Source organism: Numenius arquata, chromosome 2, assembly GCF_964106895.1.
Source record: "Numenius arquata chromosome 2, bNumArq3.hap1.1, whole genome shotgun sequence".
NCBI lineage: Eukaryota > Metazoa > Chordata > Aves > Charadriiformes > Scolopacidae > Numenius > Numenius arquata.
Window position 1 is genome coordinate 26,680,671 of NC_133577.1, and position 25,790 is coordinate 26,706,460.

At 37.8% G+C, this 25,790-nt stretch overlaps 1 protein-coding gene across 8 annotated transcripts in view; it reads right to left on the reverse strand.

Annotated features, from left to right (window-relative positions):
• The window catches only part of RGS7 (regulator of G protein signaling 7), a 263,608-nt gene that overhangs the window by 221,836 nt on the left and 15,982 nt on the right, over window positions 1–25,790 (reverse strand). The gene's annotated exons all lie outside the window — the stretch shown is intronic.

The following is a 25,790-nucleotide window of genomic DNA, read 5'->3' on the forward strand; positions in this document are numbered from 1 at the left end:
GTGGGGTTTTGGCATTTTGAGAAATTTTATTGAAATTGCAAGTCACCTTTTCTTCTTGTGTCTGTTCTTAGTGTGTAAAAACTCTTTACAGACATTGAGAGCTATTAAAAAAATACTAGTTTGATATGGAGTTTCATAACGTTGCATGCTCTGGACAAGGTCAGTCTTTCTTTTTAATCAGTTACTCCCTATGTAGGCTGTTCTATGTAAGCTCAGGAAAAATTGACCTTATATTCTTACTCAGACTTATAATGACTGCAGAAGAGTAGCGTAGAATTTTTGGCCGCCATGAGGTTTGTACACTGTAAGCCTACCCTAAACTGATTAATGGTAAGAAGGACACGATGTGTCCAAAACCCTAAACAAACAGAAGCCATCTATATCCATTAACCTAATGGATTACAGAGGACGAAGAAATACTTGTCTCAGGACAAGAAGGCTGAACAGCACTGAGATTATTTGGTAAAATATTTAGTATTTAGCCTATTTGCTCTGGTGTGCTGTGGCTTTGTTCCAATATTCTGTCTCATAAAGCTGCTCTGCCCTACAGCATTCGAGGATACGTAATTATCAAAGATCAACAGAAATGGCTGCCTTTGAAGTCAGGCAAATTCAGCTAAAAAGGTTTTAGGAGAATGCTGATGCAAGTTGCCAGTTTCAATGTATGAAGTCTTCTAATTTTCGACACATAAAATGCAAGCTTATTTCAATAAAGAACATATTTCATTAGCATTCAGTGACTTGAACTGAACTATGTATGACTTAAATACATATGGCTTAAACTATGTAAGCTACAAATGAAAAAAAATCTGCTTGGAAAGCTACCACCAACTTTCACCAGCAATAACTATCATCAGATTGATTGTATTTTCACTAAGGTATAGCAGGGAAATTTAGAGGACATTGAAATTTGCAAGATGATTTGATTACATAAAAGGATGCAAGCTGTGCCCTACCCAAAGGAATATATCCTTCCCAAAAACATATTTTTTGTCGTAACTATATACAAGCAGCACTGGACTTTTTACAGTCTAAAACTCTGCGGTGCTCTAAAACTCTGCAGTGGTCTCATTTACCTAATTACATAATTATTGTAAAGTATGCATAACTTTTAGGATTATTTTCTTCCTAAAATTAGTTTCAAAAATCATTAGAGAATGCATATATATTAAAATACTTCTTCATAAAAGCGCGTCTTGCCATGTAAAGGTATTTAAAATGCTAAATATATGCATCTGGTCAAAATTTTCTAATTAAAGTCAATTTTGTAATCACTAAGAATTGTAACATCACTCTCATATGTCCATTCCTTCCATCAGCAGTGAAGAAAAGCATGGTCTCCTCTAAAGTCAACCTGGATTGCCAGCCTAGCTTCAGAGGCACACTCCTACATTTCCAAGCTAGACATTTGAAAACTGAAAGGTTTTCTGAGGCAATGGCCACCTCCCAGCTCCATAGAGCTTCCCACATTCAAGGTACCGACGTTAAGCCTGCATGTCTTTGGAACATGCAGGAACAGTAAAAAACACTGTCCAAAAGCCTGCCACACATAACACCTGAAAACAGGAGACCATTTCACCAGTAGCACATCTATTTCCCATAGTAGAATTTTTATTTTGGACCCCATTTTAGCATGGTTTAAAAAAAATCTTTTAATTTGCACAGCAAGTGAAATAGGATTTGAAATCTTTGTCAAAAGTACGTAGAACATATACTAGAAGTAAAATCAAGAAATCAAAAGTGGGGGGTTTGTTATTATTACTGTATACGGGACTCAAACATTACAATTGGCTTATCTGAAAGAAAAATAAAAGAGATAGACAGTATCTGTAACAGCAGTGCTTCAAGGGCACGAAGCATGAAAGGCAACCCTAAATATTACCACGCCATTGTTTTAGGTTCCTTGTCACACAGAGGAAGTCAAGCCCTGCATAAGTAGAACAGACAAAAGGATCTGTAATTCCCAAGTTTTCAGGAACTTCTTAGATATGACAATTCTTTTTGTCATAGCATAAAACCTGACATGTTGTACTAGAAGCTTCCTTAATATTAAGGTAAACTAACTTTTAGGATGGCTCCCACTTCAACCCTAGTTTGGGTTCTAGCCCAACTGGTCTGCTGTCACTGGCAAAATGGCCTCAGCTTTGAGATCCTTCCTTTTTCCCACTTCCCTACTGCCCCCTCCCCCCCCCCCCCCCCCCAGGGAAAAAAGGAAAAACAAAAAAAGAAATAATAGAAACCTCAGTAGCAATGTAGACATTCATTTACAAAATGAAAACAAAACCCACTAATTAGGCTTTTTAAAAAAATAAATAATTACCACACAAAGAGATGCGGGCAGACACCGAGACAAAAGCTATGGAAAAAACACCATCAGAAGATTCCTGAGCAACTAGACAGAAGGGAAATGACAGATTTCACCATAATTCTGCTCAGGACAATGCCAATTCTGGGTGCCAATCTCAGAGTGCATCTCCAATCATCTACTGAGCACTGTTTCCAAGAGATATAATGATGGTGATAATGAATTCTGAAAATACTACCCATAAGCAGGCCAATAAAGCCAGTAATACTTAAAAACAGGCAGAGAAGGCAAATGCCAAAAGGCAAGAACTTTTGAAGTCTGCAAGTTTATAGGAAAAATTATTTGCATGCTGCATTTATTCCTGAGTGTCTGTTTTTATACAAACTTCTGTTTTAACAACATAGGCTAGAGAAAGTCTGTCCAAGACTAACGACAGACCACTGCCAAGTCCTGAGGACCTAGGATATGATCTCTTTGATATAGCATTACCCTACCTCAGCTGTTCTTCCATTCCCAGACAAAACCAGGTACCAAAGTAGCTGCCACCAAATGCACCACATCACACCAAGACTCTTCTGGATTTCTACTTTTCATTTTAGTTATTGTATACTGACAGATTTCATAGGAAAGTAGTTTGAATTATCTATACATCTATAACAAAAATAGCAGGTATAATTAGAGGTTCTTCAAGTCTTTTGCAATTAGGTATCTGCCATGCAATCCTTCATTATTCGAGTAAGTAGCTTGATTATCAAAACTAATAAAGCATTGTACTATATTTACTTCATTCAGCGATTCTTTACTTCATAAATAAGTACTTGTGAATTTAAATATATTAAGACATTTTCTCTTGTGTGAAGATTTTTCAACTTTCTGCTGTCTCAATTACTTCTATATAACAAAGAATTTCTCCAACTGTAACAGCTTACATACAAGTTTAACAAAATTCAGGCACTCATTAATTCAGTAAAAGGCGGTATGACGTGCTTTTTTTCAGACTTCATAGTGATATTATTGAAATTCTAAGCTAACTGTGTCATTTTATGGCATGACAAGTCATCACACAAGGAAGCTTCCTTGTGCCAATCAATGCGCTAACATTTTTCAAGGCTCATATAGTTTGTTCTCTCTCCTTTTGAGGAAGTACTTTGTACATACAGCTTTTCCACATTAGTAGGAAAAATAAAATAGTTTATGAATGCATTTATTTTTCACTTGCACTTTCCCCTCAGCCCTGTGGATATACTGCTGTTTGTTGCAAATGATTTCACAGGCAAATGCACTTTTAAGATTTAAATCCTGCTTCAAAGTCTCCAATTAAAGCTGTATACGTACTCCATTTGTATTTTAATAGTTCTTTGTTTTATATGCAATAACAGAGATCTAAGAATACAAACAGTATTTTTTTTTCTGCCAGCGTAAAGTTGTGTAATGCTCGATTTTGGGTATGCCGAAGAACATTGTTTTGTTAGAACAAGCATTCATAACTGGCTATCTTGATATCCAGCGTGCATGCAGTGTTGTCACTGGTCACATTTATTTCCAGGAGCATATAAAACACAGTAATAACTTCATCCCATTCTTCAAAGTATAGTATGTGCTACTTCCCACTCTGCAAAGTTAACTATGCTGCCAGTCAGATTTTAAATAGATTGAGAAACACACCGTGCAGTGTGAATATCTGAAATTATTTATTCCTTTTCTTGAATATGTGACTATTTACGGTATGGCAACTGAATGCAGAACAAAGACGGACAGGAAAAAGAAAGAAAAATGTCAAATCTTTGTGGACAACCACAGGAAGTAAGAATGCCCAAACCATTTCAGGAACTTCACTATATGCCATGTAATTTCCCAAACCTATTTGGATTATGTGATTATTATTTTTTTTAGAATCCAACAAAACCAGGATATACTTGTCATATGCACTTTGGGTTTCAGTTTTAAGAAAAAACTTAATTTCAAATCCTCCCAATGTAATACCTGTAATTAAAATTCAAGAGAAAGTCAGTTGGCTTTTAAAGTTGATTTTTATTCCAAGGTTTGAGAAATAGCTAAAAATTTTACTTTATTCAAAGATAGGATTGATTAAGGGATAAATAAAATCAATAGATGTGATCTATATTTATTTGCTCTAGTCATGTCACAGCAAGAAACAAAGGAATGTTTACTTCCTCGCTGAAGAATATGACTTTTATTTTTATTTTGTACATCCGTACAAAAAGGGCCTATAAACCACTTATACCAGGGAAAATTAAGTATCTGGTGTTAACTCATATTTTAGTGCAATGAAGAACATTAACACTTGCCTTGACCAGGGCAACACAGGCTTTCAAACTCCTTGCAGGGAAGGTAGATTGATATCCTTAATCAGCTGCTGAGTGAAGCTGATTTTCTCCATAGCTCAAGCAGGATCACATTATGGAGGCTTCTTGACCAGTGCTGCATGGCTTCTAAACTTCTGGATTCCATCCTTATAGGTGGAGTTTCTACAGGAACAGAACAGCAACGCCTCCCATCCGAGTAATGCAATTGAATGAACAATGCTACCTCAGTATAAGGGGAGAATGGGAAAAGCTTCTGGTTACAGGGAATGGACTAACACAGCTCAGCTTTCTTCCCTGTTCTGGTGTAGATATCAACAAACTATTTAGATGTATGTACCTGGCATATGTAACATATGATATGCTTCATATCTACAGTACAAAGAAAGATGCCCACTTCACAGATAAGCTGCAAGGTTAAAATGATTCCTAATTGGAGATCTCAAAAAATGAAGTGAAGAATGTCAAAGAAAAGGCAAAGAGATGTTGTCAGGGACCACGCAAATTTTTAACTTGTATGGTAGTTCTTCAAATCCATCATTTAATTTCATTTCATCATGAACTTGTACAAGTTTAACTCTCAGAGTAAAAATTAAAGCATTCACTACTACTACTCAGTTAAAAATTACAATCTCACCACAAAGTTTCAGAAGAAAGAGGAAAATGTACCCAGCCCTTTCAGCTAGTCATATGCTCTTCAGCCTATATGCAAAACCACTCCTGGAAGTCAAGTGAATGTGGCAATGCTTGGATTTCTCTTTAGCTAGCACGTCTCAGCATACAAGACCAGAAGTCCTACAGTACTTTCAAAAGCAACGTTAGAATATTTTAAAAATTAGTATACTAGTATAGTCTTTGTATTATTTTTTTTAAAAAAGCTGTTTTCCCAAAGAGCTCAGCTTTATTTTGTAAGCAAAGTCACAAAAAGACATTGCACTTAATCACTTGATGGTGAGAAACACCAAACTGAGGTCTTGTTCCTATACAGTAGCAAATCACATCCTGAAGGGTCAAACAAATTAGCCAAGAACCTATACTAGATAGCTTGGGCCTTTCTTTTTCCTCTATTAGATTTGTAGCTCTGCCAGTCATAACAGACCTTCTGGTTTCTAGCAGAGAGATGGATAATGAACTGCTTTGTGGGTGGGCTATAAAAATGCTGACAAATGACCATTTTCAATGACTTTTCTGTAAGTCTCCTCACTGGAGTGCTTTGCATGTAAATTCCAGCAGCAGTTGCTGCCATAGCAACAGAGTTATTTAGGAAATAATTTAAAGTGAGTACCGCATCATATTCAGTCTCTCATGAAAGAAAGCAGAGTTGGCAGGAGGACGCAAAGTAGAAGAGAAACAAAGTAGAAGAGAGTTTGTGTGTTTCCCTTCTATTTACCAATACCTCGGAATCTATATAAATCAATACTTACCTTCAATAGTGCTTTGACACTTCTATTGTATTTTGTACATTATAAAATTATCCAACACTCATGAACAACTTCACAGCTACAAATTCATGAGGTTCTAGTCAGCCCATTTCTCCAGTCTCTCGAGGTTCCTCTGGATGCTAGCACGACTTTCTGGTGTATCAGCCACTCCTCTCAGTTTTTTGTCACCAGGAAACTTGCTAAGGGTGCACTCTGCCCCAACATTCTGATCATTAATGAAGATGTTAAATAGGATCAGACCACTCATCACGACCCTCTGGTCCCAGCCATTCAGTCAGTATTCAATCCACCTCACTGTGTTCTTATCCAGCTCATACTTCATCAGCTTCTCTATGAGGCAGACAGCATCAAAAGCCTTAGTGAAGTAAAGGTAGACAATATCTGCTGCTTTCCCCTAGGAAGCCAGTCATTTCATTATAGCAGTTTATCAAGTTGGTCAAGCATGACTTCCCCTTGGTGAATCCATGCTGACTACTCCTGAAGACCTTCTTGCCTTTCATGTGTGTGGAAATGCTTCCCCGGTATTAGTTGTTCTATCACTTTCCCAGGATTCAAGGCGAGGTCGACTTGCCTGTAGTCCCCTGGGTCCTCCCTGTCCTTTTTGAAGACAGCAGTGACATTAGCTTTCCTGCAGTTCTCAGGCACCTCTCCCAATCGCCATGATCATTCAAAGATAATCGAGTCGCCTTACAATGACACCAGCCAGCTCCTTCAGCACTTGCAGGTGCATCCCGTCAGGGCCCAGGGACTTACGTATGTCCAGTTAGCTGGAACTTGATCCTCTTTCGCCAAGGGTACATTTTCCTTGCTCCAGACCTTCCCCCATGGTGCCTGCAGCCTGGGATTCCTGAAGGCCAGTCTTCCTAGTAAAGACTGATGCAAGGAATCAAGTACCTCAGCTTCTCCTATGTCTTCTATCACCAGGTCCCTTGCCCCATTGAGCAGCAAGCCCACGTTTTCACCAGTCTTCTTTTTGTCACCTATCTACTTATAGAAGCCCTTCTTGTTGCGTATGACATCCCTCGCAGATTCAATTCTAGTCGGGCTTTGGCTTTCCCAACTCTGTGTCTCTGTGTTCCTCCCAGGTTACCTGTCCCTGCTTCCACCTTCTGCATGCTTCCTTTTTTTGTTTCAGTTTTGGTAAGAGCTCCTTGTTCATCCACGAAGGCCTCCTGGAATTTTTTCCTGACTTCCTACTTGTTGAGATGGACTGCTCTTGGGCTTGGAGTAGGCAATCCTTGCATATCAACCAGCTTTCTTGGGCCCCTCTTCCCTCCAGGCCCTTAGCGCATGGGACTCTACCAAGCAGATCTTTGAAGTCGGAAAGCCAAAGTCTGCTCTTCTGAAGTCCAGCATTGTGATCTTGCTTTTTGCCCTGCTACCTCCTCTCAGGATCCTGAACCCCACCATCTCATAGTCACTGCAGCCAAGGCTGCCCTGGACCTTCACATTCTCAATGAGTCCCTTCTTGTTTGTGAGTATGAGGTCCAGCAGACCACTTCTCTTCATTGGCTCCTCTATTATTTAGGTCAGGAAGTTGCCAGCTGTTATGATTCTCGTTCATTCATACATTCCCTTCAGGAAGCTTATGTGATGACACAGATGCTAGCTTCCAAAGAGGGGAAAGAAGGGAGAATTATTTAATTCTTTGACAAGCCTCCTAGCTTGTTAAGTAACAGCAGGAGAATAAAAATACATTTCTAAAGAAAATATGAGTATCAGAGTCAAATCAAGGACGTGATAGAAAACAAAGGCCAAACTACATCATATTTATATAAACAAATTATATCTGTATGATGCACAAATCTCTGTGACTCGCCACTGAATGCAGAACAGACACACAAAGATTTCTACCTTTATCTTCTTCAAAGACATAACATTTATACTTGAAGTGGAGGCCAAGCTAAGTATTGTTATCATCACTGGAGAAGAGAGGAAAACTTTTTGTTTTTTTCTTAAGAGAAAAATTTTTGTGTGAAGTGAGGACTTTTTCGCTAGCTGCCAGCCCCACTGAGCTCAAGTAGTCTGTACAGGTCGGAATCAAATCCCATCAGAAGGTTCTGACTAAAATCTGTCTAGATTCCACAGCAAGCTTCCAGCATAGACAGGCTCTCCCCACCCACCCACACCACTTCAAACATAAAATATAGCCTCGTTCTTACTGGAAAAGAGAATTATAGGAAGGATGAGAGAAATGTGTTATTATAAGTACAAATACTTCAACAGTGAACATCACGAAATGTTAACAGTTTCTCACAAGCAATGTCAGTTACAGCATAATTTTCTAAATTCTTCCTTATTTGCTACACTGATATGAGCTGAATTTCCATACGCATGCCTTCATTGTTTTTATTTCATCACCTGTACTTCACATAGATAAACAAGTAACAGAACTTGTTCCTAGACACGGTTATGGCAGCTACATCCATGCAAGTCAGTAGAGACTCATTTGCCTGCTTATCATCATGTACTCTGTCAAAGGCATTCTGCATTTCTGTCAAGGTGTGATTGCAATAATAACAATATAAGTGCCCATCTCAAATTTACCATTACATCACTCAGTCTTTTATATTTATTTTCAAAAGTAATATTTATGTATGTACACACTACTCCAAAACCAGCCATATCAGTGTTTGCTCACCTGCTGTAACACTAATATAAACTGACACTATTAAATAATATCCTATTGTCTAGAATAGTCTTGACAATACTCTCCTGCGTTAGCTAGAAATGCAATGAAAGAGCTAGCCACATTTCTCATCTTTCCACCTATACCACCTTCACAAGCTGGTACAAGTAATGAACTGTATTAACTCATTCTTAAAAATACTGTGTAAGCCAAAACTAACTTTCAAGACAAAACTTTATTAATTTAACTATTGCAGAGTACCACTTAAACAGCTATAAATTAGTATGAACTATTTGTATGTTCTGTCATATACTGTAGAGTTGTACATTAAAAAAATCTTAAATATATATCATGCTCTGAAAGGATGCATGCATTATACACCTCTATTTCTGGTTGCTCATCCACCTTTCTGTAAAAGTTATACCCTCAACTTGTGAAAAATCAGTTCATAATTAAGAGGCATTACTGTATATTAGAATATTCCAGGACTAGGGTGGGCAGTTGATATACAATATGAATTATCATAGTTTGTAATAAGGACTCGTGACTTCACAGACACGTGCTGTTCATATGTAATCATGCAGGCTAGTTTCATGTAATTCTGTCCCTATCTGTGCCTGAATGATACAGCTTTCACGCAGACCTTTTTCTAAATGGGATTTTAACTGAAAACTACACTGCAGTGTTTTTGAGGATATATTATTAGACATAACTTCACTAAAACTCAAAGTAAACGTACTGGAAATTTCTGGCACCGGTGAGTATCTCGGAGAGGAATCGAATACCTCCAACCCCTGTTTTCCATTTTGATTCCAACTTTCCAGAGATTCACTATCTCTACAACAGTCATTGCCAATGGAAGCTGACCTTCCTAAAACATTTGTTTGGAACACGCTAAAGTTAACTTCTCCTATTGGTCCAACACACTTTCCTATAAATCCCTGCCCTCAGTTAAAAAAAAAAAAACCCAACCCTATTGTCCCATCAATTAATTGCACTTCTGTTCAAAAGAATATTGTCCAATAAAGCTGTCAAAATTTGCTATTATATACCAGTAACAAACATGAAAGGGAATTGTTTTCTTCACATCATGAGGCATCATTGGCTTCTGAGAGACAGAACTTAGTTTACAGTTTTAGTAGCAGAATTATTTGATTGACCACAGACTGCAATACAGGATGCGTCCATTTTTACTGCTTACTACAGCTTTAAAGTATTTTTCTCCGTTTGTACCATTAGAAGCTACAAAGAGAAGGGAGTGCATTTAACTTGTTACTAGATCAAAACACCATGTTTTGTTGTTATTTCACTTTGACATTTTCCAGTAATTTCTTTTTTTCCACTACAGCAGGTAATCTGGCATACTAGCATTTCGGAATATACAAGCACAGAAAGGCGAAAAAATATTTCTACCAATGAATAGATTGTCAAAATAATTTGCTTCAGCCATGTTTGTGTACTTTCTCTGTATTCAGATGTCTTTAGAAAGTAATTTAGTTTTGCCGTCAAGAAATAAATGCAGAAGTATCTCCTGAAGTTCAACCAACCGCAGTTTCATCTACATTACACTCCTAGTCTCTAGATGTGACACAAATTCAAATATCACATAATTTAAGAGTACAGAACACGTTTAGTGATATCATCAACACTAACAAGAAGGCTGGTGATTCATTATGATTTTCTTCTACAGTTCACATTCTTAAAAAAATTTCTGTGTCTGGTTAGAATTTCCATTAGAGCTCTGATTCAACATTCAATATCAGTAATGCCCCTTCTCTATCACTGCCATCTTTTCATATGAACTTCTGACAAATAACTAGAATTAGGTGATAAGGTTTATTATAATTACAGATCAAACTTCCACTTTATCTGTTGAAAGGCACTGTAAGCAAACCTGAACCACAGTTCCATATTTCTAGGTTAATCCATCTGCAAAATCGGAACATTTCCAAAAAAGCATTACCACACGTCATTAATGAATGGCCTACCAGTACGGACAGGACAAACAGAATTGATGCGAAAGGAGAAAGCAAACACAGAAAAGATGAAAACACTTGAATGGAGGCAACAGAAACATCAAATCAAAAAGCGATTGTTTAGAAAAAAAAAAGTGACAACAGTAAACACATTTAGATTCAAGGACCAATTTTAACCTCAAAATATACAGACAGACATTAACTGCACAGCAAGTCCTTAGAGCAAAGCCATGCTTACTCTGTGTTTAGCTAATTTTTTTTTTTTTTAAAGATACAAACATAATATTCCCAGAAAAAAAGAAAAGGGAGCTTATCAGGATAAATATTTAAAATTATTCTCAATGGTGAAAATTTAGACTGGATGATATCTGTGACAAGCTATTCAATCACCAACCCAGGAAAAACATTTGTACAAGGGACAACAAATCATTTCCCATTCACCTCAAAGGAGACTATGGAGATACACAAAACTTGCCCTGTCAGCTAGGATCCAGATGAGTAGGTGGATATTAAAATTTGTCAAGCTGGAGTTGTATAGCAGCCTTTTTTCACTTTAAAAAAATCACAAGGGTGACCAACAGTGAACGGAGGTAGGTGCGCCTTCACCCAAAATGTGGGACACAATGGCCAGTGCACAGCCATCTCACCAGCTAAAGATGATTATCACTAGCCTTTAGAACAATGCTAGAATCCCCCATAGCTGGGACATCTTGGTCCCTGTATCAAGTGCCATTAGCAGGCACAGCTCCAGACAGGCAGAAGTGAGGACTGTTAAAAAATATTTATTTCTGTTTAAATTAAAAAGAAATAAATTTTAAAAAATAATACATATATATGAATTAAAAACAGACTGTCGTACTGGCGAAGCTGCCAAGTAATTCGTAAACAAAAGGAACCTTCTCTACTTTGAACAACCTAGGTCTTCACATGAGAGTGTATTTTTGTTTGACTGTTTTAATACAAAGCTCCAAGAGACGATTATGGCAGTCTAATCTGACCTTATGCATAATATAGTACAAAAGAACCTCCTCTAATGCTGAAGCAAGCTTAGAACTTCTAATTGAGTTGGAAAGGAAAAAACAAGCCTCCTGCATCCACTCTGTCTTCACAAACCCTTCTTTCTAATCTAACCTTTCTAAATACATCAGCACTGGTATGATCCCTTTCACTGTACAATATGAAGGAACCCAAAATACCCAAGAGTTCCCCCTTTGGGGAAGGTGAGCAATATACTTCTCTTTCAGATCCTAGTTAAAGCATTGGTTTACTGGCTTCCACACTGAAGTCAGAGTGTTTTATGTGATTTCACTAAACAGAGTAACTCCATACCTATTAAACTTTTTTTCCTTCCAAGAGAACAAGGCACATTCTAGTTAAACAGAATGTTATCAATTGCCAATGTATCTATCCTAACACAAGCAGAGATAACAAAGACCATTCCAGTTACCTAGATCAGTCATGTGCCACTGTGAATGTGCACTTAGGGAAGAAATTGTTCAGGAGTATTTAGGTCACAAATCCTTTCCATCACTGGCATCTGGTACTAGAATTGTGGGCATCTGCCATTTAATGTTTGTTCTAAAAGTAGAAACAGCTTATCCTTAATAAGTATTTTGTATACTGCGTATGACTTGGCCAAGAGATTAAATTTCAGAGTTGTTTATAGAATCTGTTGTTTGGGGTTTTTTTTAATTCAATGCTCCATGGCATATCTATATTAATTCAGAACGTTAGTTTCTATCTTACCAGCTAATAAGAGAGTTCATCAACTTAGAACCATGACAGTACCTCCAAAATGAGGGTACTACAGTGATGGGAGAAATCCAATAGCAAAACTTTCACCACATACAAATCTTGGATGTAAAAAGTGTCTATTATGGGGTGTTTTGCAAGGCACAGTCCCATTATTGGATAAAAGGAAAGCACAAGTGGTGTTGCCAAGTGAAGTGCATCCACACAGCATCCCTAAGTAGAGCACAGATTAGGAACTGACTGGCACACTCTATGCCTGATTTCTACAGATGGCTCCCAACAGCAATGCTGGAAGCGAAGTTGTCAGCAGCACTGACAGCACAGCAGCCTCATACATCTTTGTACAAAACAGGGAATATAGCAGAAATTTTCTCAGCCTATGAAATAGTTGGCATTAATTTTCCCAAAGATCCTTTCACCAATACAAAACACCAGGGAATAAGCAAACCAAGCTTTGCATTTTAGTGCAAAGTAGAGAATGTGCCAAAAGATAAACAACATGGATAATCTGCATGCAGTGCTGCAGCACTCTATAAAGTGTATGCCACAGGACGTGTACCAGAAACAGTTCCATCAGCTAGAGCAGGCTCCACAAGCCAAAGACAATTACGAGACATTCTGCAAGAGAACATTAACTAATCAAACAAACAATAAATTAATGTTTGCCTTCCCTAAGAGAAGATAGATTATGAGTTTCAGAAGAGTTATCTACTAAGTTTGTTTTATAAGTAATTGGCCGCAGTTTTTCCTATCATAGCATGTTTTGGATTTAATGTATATTTGGAGAGAGTGGGGGAGGTGTGCTACTTCAAATTTCTTGACAACAGCTTTATTTTTTACAGCAGAGGAAGTTCTATACTACAGTCTTTTGTTATGACAGTGGACAACCAATTCTTGTGGAGCTCTGAAAGACTTTTTCTTGTGTCACCCAGGAACCAGCGAGGAAAGAGTAAAAGAAGCTGCTATTAATCTTCTATCGGTTTATGCAGACGTAAGTCTGTTGGCTCAAAATGAAATTTGCTTCTCACTTCACTAAGGAGACAAGACCATTACACCTATTTGTTAGAACACCAGATTTGCAAGGCACAGATGCTTAATGAGTCACTTCATGCACTCTTGTGAATAACCAGAAAAACGAAGCTATTAAACAGAACTGGTTTCAGATTACTTTAAGGAAAGTTAAGGAGGGAAAGAAAGAGTAATTAAAGCTGTACTAATAGTTGTACTAACATTATAATTCACAATTATGTGGACACAAACACACACACATAAATTCTTCAATAATAACTAAAATTAGGCTTTTCACATTAGATTTAGATTTGAATTTACAGACATTTGAGGAGGAATATAGTATCAGTGGATGTACAACACAAGGGGATCCATACTATTCTTTCAAATAAACCATTGTAGTATTGCAAAATTGGTCCCTGCTTTCCCTTCAATTTTAACATCGTAGATATGTTCTAAATGGAAATATCATTTTTATATATTTAGCCATTCCAACAAAGTAGTTTCTAAAAATTTTGGAGTGCAATAAGACAGCAGAATGGTAAAACCTATAACGTTACTTATACTTTGCTGGTAGGGATCTAAGACACAGATTGTTAAGACTTCCCCAAACTTATATAGAAAGACTCTGCAGAATATGCAGTTATCCCTAAATAACTCATAGTTTAGGCTACAAATACACCTTTCTACTCTATAGCAGAATCGCTTTTCTTAGAGGACCTTGCCAGAAATAAAACATGTTTTATAAAATCAGTATTAACGCACAGATTTTTATATCTGAATTAAATTGATAAATTTCATTTCATTCATTGCAGGTTAACATATTGCATTTGCCTCCAAATAGAATTCCAACACACTGACTGAATAAAGAAATGTCATCTGCTGAAGCATCTGAAAGGTGAAATGTTGAGAAGAAAAACAATCCTAAAACTCCTTATATTAAAAAGAGCTGATTTTAAACAAAAGTCAATGTTATACTCTGAACTGGTGTTTTCAAATCAACTTTTTAATGGAGTTTTAATAAAATTGTGCTTTGTTTATTGGATATAGAACCAATTTCATTGATAGTGATTTCCATTAATGCTGCTTTTATATGGCAGCACTTGTCATTTCATGACTTTCTTGCAGGTGTGCTCATTAACATTAAATTAGGGGTTGATACCATTCTAATTTGTCATTATCTTAGCTGTGTTGTATTTATATTTAACTGCCTGCTTTACCACTGATAAGTATCTATTGGCTCGCCTGCTTACCTGCACATTACTGTTGATCTCTCTTCTTATCTTGTACTCTTGTATTTGAGTCAATTTATTCCAAGGACACAGAGTACTTTTCAAGTCATTTAAACACAGAGCAGGAAGATTATGCAGATGATAGTTTTATCATCGATTTTTATAAAAGTCTGTGAGGTACATGATTAAAATCTAGCTGCAGCTAAAGAGATGCATTTGAAGAGATGAGCTTTATATTTATATTCAGAGGGACAATGAACAGTTTTTATCCTCTGTTTCTGTAAACATCCCTGCGTAGTTTTTTTGGTGGGTTTTGGTGGTTGTTGTGTTGCATTTTTTTAAGTGAGAAATGATTCTGAGAATTCTTTTTGGATGCTCTTTTGGGGATATGGGATTATGTTTAAGTTTTCTAAATTTGTGGACTCTTACTAGGTTGTCTCTTTTGTGGCATGTCAAAAAGAGGTCAAAACCCAGGCCCTTATGAAATTAGATGTTTCTCTTTACGGTGCTTTACCTTTACATTCAAATTTCAGAGGGCTCACGTGGAAGTTACCCTCAGTCTTTGATTTACTGTATAGTAGTTCTCATATACTTTTGGTATTGTGCAACTCAATTTGTAGCAATCTCTCACTCATAACATCATTTCTTCAAAGTTTGTTTTTCTGTTTCATGGTAACTTGTCAAATTGGTTTACACTTTGTTCAGTCATCCAGCCATTATTCAGCACTGAAAAGCTGAATAATTTCCTCAACAGCAGCTGAAAACTAATGGAAATGGAGAGCTTTTGATATCTATCTGAGGTAGGGAGGTATATTGCTGGAGGACTGATGGTATCGTTTTGCAAACTTGGAAACAGTTTTTCAGCAAACCTGTCTGCAGGGGGCATGAGGAGAATAAAATGCTTTTTAATTAGATGATTTAATTTGTAGGCCCAGAGATAACTTACAACTCCAATCTTTGTGATGCTACTGAAAAAGTCTTGTTAGTAAAAGCTACTGGTACGTTTCTGTGAAATGACTAAATTTTTTGGCTTCTAATCACTTTTCTGTAATATGTAAGGCCTGTAAGACCTCTGGTGTATTGGGGTGACAAGAAAGAATATAATTTTCAAACTTAAGAGCCTCCCAAACAGAACAACAGTAAAAATCTTTATGGCAACTGCAAATAAGAATAACAACCAGTTCATATATTCGATCCCACAAATCTGTGTAATAAAAGCCAAAGCTCTTTTGGTAATTTATTTATTCTCCAGCAAGATAATTTCACATAATAAAATAATATAATAACATTTCCATATAAAGCTTTTTCGTGCTGCTTGACATGCTCTAGCCTGCACATGGAAATTCATCAGTTCATCCACCAGATTAGTGCTTGCAAAAATTATGCCATTTTTTGAGGACACCTGCACTGATGAGACCCACATCTGACATGTATTTCAAAGCAAAATCAAGGATCTACAGCTTAGTTTTCAAACACCCACATAGTTCCTCTAAAATAAAAACATTTTTTAAAAAAAAAGATGTACTGAAGTAATAGAAATAATTTCAAAAATTTGTATAATATTGCAACTCAATTTAAAAACTGGAATTCAAAGTACTTCAAAAGTTAAAGAAAATAAACATATCTCTTTTGAGGAAGTATAGTTGAAGTTAGACATGAAATAATGTATCAAACGTTCTCCTTACTTCTGTGTGTTTTTAAAAAAAAAAAAAAAAAAAGTCTGCTTCCTTTCAAAAAGACTCCCAAAAAGACAAAATTCAGAAACTGCAAATTCCATTTGAAGAACAGTGAATAGCAATAGATCTGGGACATTACCACACCACTTTTAAGCTGTAAGATCCAACAGTACTCTGTAGAAAAAAAAAAAATCAATTTGTCATGCTGTGAGATAAAAAGTACTTTCTCTTGCCTTTTTAGTGAAGCACAGACAATCAAAGACTGTGTTAATCTGAACGACAGTCTGGTGAGCACTTCAAGATATTAAAATATATGGATAGCCAAAATCAAAAAAGGCCCTTGTAGACTACTATTAAAATAAACTGAGAGAGTTTTTCTTGTTTAGAATTTCCATTTCTAGTGCCTAAAAGTAACAAACAGAAGTCATCGGTTGCAGTGGTTAAGGGGACATTGGGTTCCAACAGAGTTTCTATAAATATCATAGAATGGTTTGGGTTGGAAGGGACCTTAAAGATCATCTAGTTCCAACACCACTACCATGGGCAGGGACACCTTCCACTCAACAAGGTTACTCAAAGCCCCATCCAACCTGGCCTTGAACACCTCCAGGGATGGGGCACTGACAGCTTCTCTGGACAACCTGTTCCAGTGCCTCACCACCCTCACAGTAAAGAATTTCTTCCTAATATCTAATCTAAATCTACCCTTTTTAAGTTTAAAGCTGTTATCCCTCATCCTATTGCTACATTCCCTGATAAAGAGCCTCTTCCCATCTCTCCTGTAGGCCTCCTTTAAGTACTGGAAGGCCACTCTAATATCTCCCCAGAGGCCCCTCTCCTGCAGGCTAAACAACCCCAAGACTCTCATCCTGTCCTCATAGGAAAGGTGCTCCAGCCCTCTGATCATCTTCGTGGCCCTCCTCTGAACTCGCACCAACAGGTCCGCATCCTTCCTGCGCTGAGGACTCCAGAGCTGGATGCAGTACTCCAGGCGGGGTCTCACCAGAGTGGAGTTGAGGGCCAGTATCATCTCCCTCGGCCTGCTAGCCACACTTCTTTTGATGCAGCCCAGGATGAGGCTGACTTTCTGGTCTATGAGCATACATTGCTGGGTCATGTTGAGGTCATCAACCAACACTCCCAAATCCTTCTCTTCAGGGCTGCCCTCGATCCATTCTCTGCCCAGCCTGTATTTGTGTCTGGGACTTGCCCACCCCACATGCAAGACGTTGCACTTGGCCTTGTTGAACTTCATGAGGTTTGCACAGGCCCACCTCTCAAGCCTGTCCAGATGCCTCTGGATGCCACTGGATCCCTCCAGTGTGCCGACCGCGCCACAGAGCTTGGTGTCATCAATAAACTTGCTAAGGGTGCACTCAATCCCACTGTCCATGTTACCAACAAAGATGTTAAATAGTACCCATCCCAATACTAACCCCTGAGGAAAGCCACTTGTCACTGGTCTCCACTTGGATGTCAAACCATTGACTGCAACTTTTGGACTGCGAACATCCAGCCAATTCCTTATCCACCAAGTTGTCCATCTGTCAAATCCATGTCTCTACAATTTAGAGACAAGGATGTCATGTGGAACAGTGTCAAATGCTTTGCTCACAAGTCCAGGTAGATGATGTCAATTGCTCTCCCCTTATCCGCCAATGCTGTAACCCCATCATAGAAGGCCACCAAATTTGTCAGGCACAATTTGCCCTTAGTGAAGTCACATTGGCTGTCATCACTCTTTATTTTCCATGTGCCTTAGCAGAGTTTCCAGGAGGATCTGCTCCATGATCTTGCTGAGCACAGAGGTGAGACTGACTGGCCTGTAGCTCCCCAAGTCTTCCATTTTTTCCTCTTTAAAAATGGAGGTTATGTTTCCCCTTTCCAGTCAGTGGGAACTTCACTGTACTGCCACAACTTCTCAAATATGATGAATAGTGGCTTAGCAGCTTCCTTTGCCAGTTCCTTCAGGACCCGCAGACGCATCTCCTCAGGTTCCATGGATTGGTACACCTTCAGGTTCCTTAGATGATCTTGAACCTGATCATCTCGTACAGTGGGTGGTTCTTCATTCTCCCAGACCCTGCCTTTGCATTCTGTGACTTGGGCAGTATGGCTAGAGCCCTTGCCAGTGAAGACAGAGGCAAAAAAGTCATGGAGTACCTCAGCCTTTCCACACTGGTTACTAGGTAACCAGGTCTCCTGTCTCCTTCCAGAGTGGGCCCACATATTCCATAGTCTTCCTTTTATCACTGACATACCTGTAGAAGCTTTTCTTGTTGCCCTGGATGTCCCCAGCCAGATTTAATTCTATCTGGGCTTCAGCTTTTCTAACCTGACCCCTGGCTGCTCAGACAATTTCTCTGTATTCTTCCTAGGCTACCTGTCCTTGCTTCCGCCTTCTGTAGGCTTCCTTTTTACGTTTGAGTTTATCCAAGAGCTCCTCGTTCATCCATGCAGGCCTCCTGGCATTTCTGCCCAACTTCCTCTTCATTGGGATGAGCTTGGAGAAGGTTATACTTGAATATTAACCAGCTCTCTTGGGCCCCTCTTCCTCCCAGGGCTTTATCCCATGGTATTCTACCAAGTAGATCCCTGAAGAGGCCAAACTCTGCTCTCCTGAAGTCCAGGGTAGTGAGGTTGATGTGCACCCTCCTTGCTGCCCTAAGGATCTTGAACTACAACATTTCATGGTCACTGCAGCCAAAGCTGCCTTTGACCTTCACATTCCCCACCAGTCCCTCCTTGTTGGTTGGAACAAGGTCTGACATAGCACATTTATGTAGTATCATTTGCAGTTGTTAGGTGATTTACTGAGTTGCAGCTTTCACAGTAATATTGCTTGATTAATATAAAATATATATATATATTTGCACTCTCACAATGGAATTGGAATTCTTTGCCTTTTTTGTAAATAGTCACTGATGACATACTGAACTTGGAAACACAGGAAAAGTCATGTGCAAATAAACTGCCTTTCACATATATCGCAATTCAAGAGCATCAAGGCCGTCAGCTGAGATGCTTCAATTATTCCGAGCATCAACAACTGTGATTTTCAGGGTCCCTGATTAATACTGTAAATGTCATTAATCCAAGAGGATGTTCAAATTATGTCCAAAATCATTCTGCTTCTGCTTTTTATTTAATAAGGTGTTTCGCCTGCATTCATTTAAGATGATTGCAAAGTTCAAACTGCTGCAAAGTCAGACATCAGTTATAAGACTTGAGTGGAAGACAGGGGTAATAATCACTTGTTTGCTAAAGGTCATGGTTTTTAACGGGGCCTCTTAGATTATACTCACTAACAGTCTCACTCTGTACAAGTGACTATTTTTGGATAACGGCCACGGACAGAATTCCTTCTTCAACAGATTTGACCTATTATATTTACCTCCATTTAACTTGTTTGTTGTAGTCCACTTAAGATTTATAAGCCAAATCTTGTGTCTCTCTCGTTACTTTAGAAAAGGCAAAAATCAGAAGCTTTAAATAAAGTCTTTCATATCTACAACCAGACTTATTTGTCTTTTACTGTGAAAACTGTTATAAGGTAATTTTGGTAACACACTAGCAAAATTAACAGCAAGTAATTACCAAAACATGATATCTATATGTATCTGTAGATACAAAGATTTTTTCTAATGGATCATTGGTTTTGTACAGCAAACAATTCAATGACCCTAATACCATGGGATGACAAGGATGTGCTGATAAAATATTACTTATGTTAAAGAAGCTTGAAGGCTTCTTCTGTTGAAGAAAGATAAGGGTCTGTAACAGAAGCCCCCAAAAATTCAAGCAGCAGATGATAGAAGATACTTTTGACAGTACTTCCAAAGGATGATACCTGGGCTTCAGGGCTAAAAATACAAATCATATATCATCAAATTTCCTGGTACAGGAATGCAACCTTGGGAGCTAGGTAAAACATACTATATACAGTAAAACTCAGATATAAAATGGAACTTGGGGAGCAGCAAAGAAAGAGCAAGCAAGACAACTGTGTTAGCAAACACAAAACAATAAATACAAGCAGATTCAAGAGCAACAAGAAGAAATACTCAATATCAATATCATACTCTCTCCATCAGGATGCAGATGTAATCCTTCACCATCCTTCTAGAAGGTAACTTAGCACTATTGACCCTAGGACCTAAGGAGCCTAGAAAAATTGAGCCTAACACCAGGGAAAGAAATAGATACTAAATAGCTTGTGTGTATCAGTTTTAACTACACTGATACTTGGAATTAGCAATAATTAGATAATTAGGGACATACATGTGAGTGTCTATCTGTGTGGAGTATTCTAACTGGACAAATAACAGTTCTGATTTCATTGCTCATATTTTAATTAGAGTATAAAAAAAATCCTGGCTGTACATGTAAGGTGCATTTCCTTAGTCCACATAAACTGGATGGGGTGTTTAGTTTGGTTCCTTGCTCAGAGAACTTGGCTAAAATTTCAATGCAATAAAATTATGCTAATAAAAGGTTTTTATTAGATTTCCATACTGAACTGAAGCAATGAAATTTGAACTAAAGACACAAAAACAAATGTATGATGGCTCATTAAAAGTTTTTGTGATTTTTCAGAAGGAAAAGCTTGGTCAGTCTCAAATTGTAATTTGTCACATGCCTCTCTTGGACACAGCCAGAAACACCATAAAACTGAACATGGCATCAGACTTAAAACCATGCACTGTCTAGGACTATGACTCAACCTCATTAGCAGAGAGCCACATTCTAACAAAACAATTTAAAGTTATATTGATTTTAGTGTTACAACTCCAGAATTGCCATTTATAATCAAAAAAAACCTCACAGCTTCTGAGAGATAAAGATATTTTTGACAAGTAAATTGGTTTAGTATCATGGATTTTAGAAGTGACATACTATGGTGCTTCCAAGCTAACTTGATAAAGGTTTATGAAAAGTGGAAAAGAAACTGGACACTAATCCAAAGTGGGGAAAATATTTTATATCATTAGCAAAGCTAATAATTCCAGAGCACGCAGTTCAGTTAGTAGAAGAGGTAAAAGAAGAAAGACTTCCAAAAAGAAATGCTGTACAGTTTTAAGAAGGGACACATATGAATTGCTAGTTCAGAAGTATTACTTGTCAAAAATTTTAATATATTTGAATCTCTTCAACAAACTATTACGTGAAAAAACGACCTGGCTAAGTAATAATGGTTATTAAATGCCCAAACCTACATAGAGAATGTGTATACTTTTATAGGATAGTCTTTCCTTTACACGACTCTCTCCCTTCGCTCAAAGGCAAAACACTTCTATGCATGGATGTAAGAAGTAATAAAAAAATAAAAAAAATTAAAAAAAAAGAGCACCACACTGATAAAACAAGGAAGTATTTAAGCTGGGTGGGAAAACGTAGTCATAGCTAGAATACCAGCTACAAACATGGGTACCCATACACACACACACAGTTTGGGGAATTGCGTCCTGCTGGTGATAGCACAGATGCCAATAATATCAGCCTTAGTGGAAAAAAACCCACAAGACTGCCATGCAAAAGAAACAAATGAGCCAGTTGTTTTGCAGGTCTACTCGTGTTTCACAGGAATACTGCGTACAAAGCTGCATACGTTCATTGAAATCATCACTATTCATATTAAACTTACACTATCCATATGAATGTAGATTGAAAGACTGGACTTTCTGCTTCAGCACAGTGAATGTTAGGAGGTACAATTACAGTATCTGTTACAAAAAACCTAAAACATAGGTAAAATATAGTGTGGATTAATGTCTCTTTAGTTACACTTGCCACAATGCTTAGTCAGTGTCCTGACTTGTTTTATATTGCTGGAAAGCCAGATCTCCCAAACATAGCTCCTACACACCGCTTTAGTTACAGATATCCACTGTTCTTAGTGGCACAAAAAAAAGCCTGTGTTTGGATTCCATAGAATTACATATTATTTCAAACACAGCATTTACAGGCATTACGGAAGTGAGATTAGGCTGCAGTGGTTAGAAAGCACAAAAATGCCATTTTGTCAATAAAGGTCAGCACTTCCATTATTCTCGCTTGTTTCAGCACGAGTTTCCCCATGACAATTTACAGGAAATGGAAGGGAAAATAACCAAATAATTGGAAAAATTGTTACAGATGCCATCTGGTCTTCACAGATGGGCCTGTACTGTAGTTCATGTACATCTCCTTTCCCTCTGTCATCACTCAAAGAGGAATTCAAAGCAGGTAAAGAAACAGAAGCAATGACTCTAGAAAGTATATTATCAGCATACCCTGTGGAGATTTAGCCAGTGTATCTCCACTTAACACTCCACTGGGAGTCAAAGAAAGTTCTCCAGGCTGATGAAACCTCACTCAAAAAGGATATGAAATCTGTTAGTCAGAAAGTCAAAGGTTAGATCTGTAATGAATCACAGTGGAATTGTGAAAAACAACTGGAAAAAAGTTGTATCAGAAAAATAAGGCAATGTTTGTTATTATAATACTGCCATCACTATGCTATACACTGTCCAAAAATATAATTAATCTTATCCTCAGTGTCTCTTCATAATCTAGCTGAATTCTTTCCAAATTACAAAAGGGACACAGAGGCACAAAATTACTATCATTTTGTCAAACAGGACAGCAGAACTCTGATTCATATCCATGTTCCCACTGCCCAATTTTTTAAGTGCAATACTCGATTTTAAATACTCTCCTTGCTCTTAAGTAAGCTGCACTCTGGTAATACTACAAGAATTCTCAAGTCACGAGGAATTTACAGTTTTTACAGCACCGGACAAATGAAGAATTTCTGCAGTTCTAATCTTCCTACTCAGAGAGATGGGGAGGGATTGTTCACTTTTAAGATAAATGTTGTTTCACGTATTATTTAAAATAATACGTGCTACTAATACTTATCTGCATCCTAAGGAGCTAAGCATAAAGTGCCTGTATGCCTTTCAGCTTGCTTGACATGGAGTGATTTATTCAATGTCATTCAGCAGCACAACCTAGACTTAACCTTCCTTCTCCCACACTCAGAGTCTCCCTCTGCATGATCACATCCAGTCTTAAAGGGAGGCAATCAGTTGAGATCTGACAGATTAGAGGAGTGATGTAACAGATCACTCATCACACATCATCCTAGCATTAGCAAAAAGTATGGTTACTGTTGCATTTCAGTATAACACGCTATCTGCCACTGATTTTCCACTATGTTCTAACGCAGATTGTATCCTCAAGACACCATCGTCTCTTCCTTCAGGAAACAGGTGTTACACTGGCTAATGACTATTATCTCATTTACTCTCACTTGTCAGAAGTAATTCACTGCATTAATAGTTAACGTTACAATTGATATGTCAATTATAAAAACTTATTCAGCTTGTTGAAGGGCAATTCATTCAAAAGTCATCATGGCATTTACTTGCCTTGAAGGAAAATGGCAAATATAAACAAAACATAATGTTCCATCTAATTCCTTCTACAATATAGCCTACACAGAATCATAGAATCATTTAGGTTGGAAAAGTCCTTTAAGATCATACAGTCCAAACATAAACATAACACTGCCAAGTCCACTACTTCAGTGGAAAAAAGCTGGAATTCACGCCTCTAGCATGCTACCACCAGGACATCACCATGTAAGAATTTCTGTAGCATTTCACTGACCATGCGGTACTACTTTTCAAGGAATTAATAACCTGAGTAAGAACAGCAGTTACTTTGCACTTAGGGCCACATAAATAAAGTAAAAATTCACCTTTACTTCTACAAGGTAAATAGGAAAGAATTTAGCTTAGCTTTAAAAAATAAATAAATAAATAAAAAGAGGGGGGCATTTTCTCCCTCAACTGCACCTACTATATGCATGTTCTCCATGCATTGAGGGAGAAAATGGAAATTACCTAGTCTCAGCCACTTTTTATTAGTCTCCCTAAATCACTTCGCCACTTCTTGTTTTATACTTAGATTTTAAAATCGATGCACAGAAATCATCTTTTCAGTTTGCCAACAGAATGCTAAGCCCAGCAGCGTCCTGTGTGTAACACGAGTGCAGGCAATGAAGAGCAGTGTTTAGGCTGGCTGATGAACACATGTCAGTAGAGGCTTCCCACCCTGGACACTGCATAACGAGCATCAGTGAATTAAAACCACCATCAAAAGACTTGATCAACAGTTTGACCAGGACACCAACATCAACACGTAGCTTGGAAGGCACTGTTTACGAGACCAGCATTCATTCCTTCCTCAAGAGAATTCCCCTCAGCACCTATGTGGGATGTTTCTTCACTGCCCAGGGGAAAAAGCACCACCTAGTGAAGCTCTGACACCGTTTCCAGAAGCATCTGCACAATCCTGGGGGTCTCATTCAACCCTGCTGATCTTGCCATATTCGCCAGACAGAGCAAGTGGTGGTATGGCTCACATGAAGACAAACATATTGCAAGGGACAGAACAATGTGATGCTAAATATTTTTCTTTCAGTGCCTCACATGCAGTCTTTTGTCCTTGGACCTGCTCCATGTCCTTTAATATTGCCAAGAGTGACCAAGAAGAAGCCCCATAAAATGATCTACTTAAAGAAACTATTTCACAGGACACAAAGGGTAGAATTCCTGTTTGAAGGGGAAGCAAGAAAGAAGTCTAGTTCTTCAATACATTAAAAACAAACAAACAAAAAACAAACAAACAAAAAACAAACAAACAAAAAACAAACAAAACCCCCCCCCCAAAAAAAAACCCACAAACAAATGGCAAGTCAAAGTCCTATGCTAACCCTCTTCCAGACAACATAAACTGACGTGTCAGCATCTGTGTTTGTCTTCATTTAGGTAACAGACATCAGTGAGTTGGAAGGAAAAGTAGAACCTTCAGAGGCAATCCACAGTTACATGTTCATACCTGTACAACACGTCTTATTTTCCACAGTTTAAAGTGATAGCTCCTAAACACTGGAATACAGAACTAGAAAGGATTGTCAAGTCCAGTATCCTGGAATCAAAGTTAGCCCTCAATTTTTCAAAGGAAAAAAAAAAAAAAAAAAAAAAACACATAAACCAAAAGAACCCCAGACACAATAGCATTGGCTATGGCCTGCATGACCAACCATGTACCAAAGTTTCTGTTAAAAGATTAATGGCATAACAAACACAGATGCATCAACAAAAATAAATAAAACCACAGCTATATAAATAGAAGCACTCTATGTCCACACACTTTTCTTCTGAATGTACCTCAAACCGAGATACAAACACTACCTCAATATAAGAGCAGGACAGTGTGTTTAGTAAACAGCTGAATGTGAACTTCAACATCCAAAAGTAATGCTATAGAAGTGGAGCTGATGGTAAAGAGAAAGCAACATGAGAACTACTTTTTTTTTTTTCCCCCACTATAAATGAATCTGAGTGCTTCAGGTCACAACTGTCTGTAGAAGAGAACAGTTGCTTAAACTTTTAAAA